The following is a 4,439-nucleotide window of genomic DNA, read 5'->3' on the forward strand; positions in this document are numbered from 1 at the left end:
CATAGCCTTTGCTGTATCCAGTGCACTCAGCCGTTTCTTGATATCACGTGGAGTGAATCGAATTGGCCGAAGACTGACTTCCGTGATGGTGGGGATATCGGGAGGAGGCCGAGATGGATCATCCACTCGGCACTTCTGGCTGAAGATGGTTGCAAATGCTTCAGCCTTGTCTTTTGCACTCACGTGCTGGACTCCGCCATCATTGAGGATGGGGATGTTTGCAGAGCCTCCTCCTCCCGTTAGTTGTTTAATTGTCCACCACCATTCACGACTGGATGTGGCAGGACTGCAGAGCTTTGATCTGATCCGTTGGTTGTGGAATCGCTTAGCTCTGTCTGTAGCATGTTGCTTCCGCTGTTTAGCATGCATGTAGTCCTGAGTTGTAGCTTCACCAGGTTGGCACCTCATTTTTAGGTACGCCTGGTGCTGCTCCTGGCATGCTCTTCTGCACTCCTCATTGAACCAGGGTTGATCCCCTTGCTTGTTGGTAATGGTAGAGTGAGGAATATGCCGGGCCATGAGGTTACAGATTGTGCTGGAATACAAATCTGCTGCTGCTGATGGCCCACAGTGCCTCAGGGATGCTCAGTTTTGAGCTGCTAGATCTGTTCTGAATCTATCCCATTTAGCACGGTGGTAGTGCCACACAACACGTTGGATGGTGTCCTCAGTGCGAAGACGGGATTTCATCTCCACGAGGACTGTGCGGTGGTCACTCCTACCAATACTGTCATGGACAGATGCATTTGCGACAGGTAGATTGGTGAGGATGAGGTCAAGTAAGTTTTTCCCTCTACATTGAACTCGATCATGTTATGATCGCTATTGCATCGATGTTCACACACAGTTAAGCTGTTAACTAAATCTGGTTCATTACTCATTACTAAATCTAGTATGGCTTGCCCCCTTGTTGCCTCTAGGACATACTGCTGTAGAAAACTATCCCGGACACACTCAAGAAATTCACTACCTTTCTGACAGTTGCTAGTCTGCTTTCCCCAATCTATGTGAAGGTTAAAGTCCCCCATTAAGACCACTATGCCTTTCTTACACGCTTGTCTAATCTCTGCATTTATACAATCGAGCACTTCAGAGCTGCTGCCAGGGGTCCTATACACAACTCCCACTATAGTCTTAGATCCTTTTCTATTTCTCAATTCAACCCATAAGGTCTCTATTGGCTGTTTACCTCTCGTTATATCCTCCTTTATCATTGAAGTGATTTCATCTCTAATCACTAAGGCTACTCCTCCCCCTCTTCCATTTTCGCTATCTCTCCTGTAGACCTTATAACCCGGTATATTTAGTTCCCAATCTTGACCATCCTGCAGCCATGTCTCAGTAATAGCTATCATGTCATACCCTCCAATTTGAATTTGAACCTGTAGTTCATTTAATTTATTCCTTATACTCCGTGCATTTGTATATATAGAACTTTTAATTGGGCCACACACCCTAGCCTGACCTTCAGCTTTGATGCTGGGTTAATCGCCTTACACCTTCTAGTTTTCACTTTATCTGTAGTGTCTAAAGTACACTTTCTGCTGCTCTACGCTTTTCCCTTTCACTTGTTCTTGAACAACTGTTTGTACTATTTGTATTGTAAATTTCCCTTGGGTCTTCCCCTCTCTTGCTGCTCTCAACTTTACTCCCTTCTGACTCCCTGCTCAGGTTCCCATTCCCCTGCCACTCTCGTTTAAACCTTCCCCAACAGCACTAGCAAACACCCCCGCGAGGACATTGGTCCCAGTCCTGCTCGGGTGTAACTTGTCCGCTTGTTCAGGTCCCACCTTCCCCAGAACCGGTCCCAATGTCCCAGGAATCTAAATACCTCCCTCCTACACCATCCCTGCAGCCATGCATTCATCCGGTCTATTCTCCTGTTCCTATACTCACAAGCACGTGTCACTGGGAGTAATCCTGAGATCACTTCCCTTGAGGTCCTGCTTTTTAACTTATTTCCTAACTCCTTAAATTCACCTTGCAGGACCTCATCCCTTTTTTTAACCTATGTCGTTGGTACTGATATGGACCATGACTACTGGCTGTTCACCCTCCCCCTCCAGAATGTCCTGCAGCTGCTCCGTGACATCCTTGACCCTAGCACCAGGGAGGCAACATACCATCCTGGAGTCACGTTTGCGGCCGCAGAAACGCCTATCTGTTCCCCTATCTATTGAATCCCCTATTGCTATTGCTCTCCTGACCTTTCTCCTCACCCCTGTACAGCTGAGCCACCCATGGTGCTATGTACTTGGCCCCAGCTGCAGTCCTCAGAGGAACCCTCTCCCCCACCAGTACCCAGAACTGAATACTGGTTAGAGAGTGAGATGCCCCCAGGGGACTCCTGCACTACCTGCCTCGTCCTCCTTGTCTGTCTGGCAGTCACCCAGTCCCTCTCTGCCTGCACTCTCTTAAGCTGTGGGGTGACCACCTCCTGAAACGTACCATCCACGTAGCTCTCAGCCTCACGGATGCACTGTAGTGACGCCAGCTGCTGCTCAAGGTCCGAAACCCGGAGCTCGCGCTCCTCCAACTGACGACACTTCCTGCACCTGTGGTTATCCAGGACATGGGAAGCGTCCTGGAGTTCCCACATGGCAAAGGATGCGCATTCGATGGGACTGTGGTGCCCTGCCATGCTTCGATTTATTAGGAATCTTACAACACCAGGTTATAGTCCAACAAATTTATTTTAAAATCACAAGCTTTCGGAGATTATCCCCTTCGTCAGATGAATGAGTGAAAAGGTTCTCAAATCGCATATCTTATACTATGTTGGGACAGCATCACACCAATCAAAAGGTGTCGTTGTTATTCAAACAGGCCAGTCACGGAGAACAGCACGTCCCAGTACACTGGATATACATTGTGTCTATTATACAGACAGACAGAAAGAAACTCAAAATGGCAGAGAGAGAGAGAGAGAGAATATTAAAAAACATATAATTTTTTCCCCCCTTTTTACTGGTGGGGTTACGTGTAGCGTGACATGAACCCAAGATCCCGGTTGAGGCCGTCCTCATGGGTGCGGAACTTGGCTGTCAACTTCTGCTCGACGATTTTGCGTTGTCGTGTGTCTCGAAGGCCGCCTTGGAGAACGCTTACCCGAAGATCGGTGGCTGAATGTCCATGACTGCTGAAGTGTTCCCCGACTGGGAGGGAACCCTCCTGTCTGGCGATTGTTGCGCGGTGTCCGTTCATCCGTTGTCACAGTGTCTGCATGGTCTTGCCAATGTACCATGCTCCGGGGCATCCTTTCCTGCAACGTATGAGGTAGACAACGTTGGCCGAGTCACAGGAGTATGAACCATGTACCTGGTGGGTGGTGTCCTCTCGTGTGATGGTGGTATCTGTGTCGATGATCTGGCATGTCTTGCAGAGGTTGCCGTGGCAGGGTTGTGTGGTGACTGGCCTGTTTGAATAACAACGACACCTTTTGATTGGTGTGATGCTGTCCCAGCCTAGTATAAGATATGCGATTTGAGAACCTTTTCACTCATTCATCTGACGAAGGGGATAATCTCCGAAAGCTTGTGATTTTAAAATAAATTTGTTGGACTATAACCTGGTGTTGTAAGATTCCTTACATTTGTCCACCCCAGTCCATCACCGGCATCTCCACTCCATTTATTAGATTAACTTAAACCAAGCAAAAATGTTCTGTTGGCTGCATGATCTTTGTGAATGTCTTTACAATTTCTGTACACAAATACCCAGATCAAGTCTCTCCCATTGACTCAAACACTAGTGATGATTTAATGCTCTCCTGGTGACGAATGCCTTTTTGGTGGTTTTCCCTTGAGAAGGATTCAATGTTTTGTTTTTGAGTGAACAACAATCGGTCGTGTGGGAGGGAGAGTGGATAGGAGGGGGGTGGGGAGTGGGCGGGGGAGGGGGAGTGGGCGGGGGAGGGGGAGTGGGCGGGGGAGGGGGAGTGGGCGGGGGGAGGGGGAGTGGGCGGGGGAGGGGGAGTGGGCGGGGGGGAGGTGCAAAATCATTATCTCTTCCTTCCAAAAAAAAATGAGAGCGCAGAGGTCTGAAGACTGAGTACATTCAGAAGAAATGAAGAAATTACAAGTTAGCAGAGTGTGAAGAATGAAGACACCCTGAGCTTTAGCTCTGGTGGAGATCTGACCTCAGGCTCAGTGGGACAGAGTCGGAGATGGAAAGTACTCCATGCGTGTTTGATTTTAACAGGGATTAACTGGGGTTAAATCAGCTCCTATGAGATGGGGGGTGAGTTCCACTCGGGCCCTTTGTTCCAGTTGATTCCATCTCCCGCAGGAGTGACGGTATTTGTGATCGCTCGGCTTAACTCTCACCTTACTTCATCTCAGGCAAGACGTACAGTTAAGTGACACACTTAAGTCTGTCTGGTTTAGCCGCACAATCTGACTCTCATGACGTGTTGCTCTCTGCCCTGAATATACTTTGTA

The sequence above is a fragment of the Heptranchias perlo genome, chromosome 11 (genome assembly GCF_035084215.1).
Source record: "Heptranchias perlo isolate sHepPer1 chromosome 11, sHepPer1.hap1, whole genome shotgun sequence".
Classification (NCBI taxonomy): Eukaryota; Metazoa; Chordata; class Chondrichthyes; order Hexanchiformes; family Hexanchidae; genus Heptranchias; species Heptranchias perlo.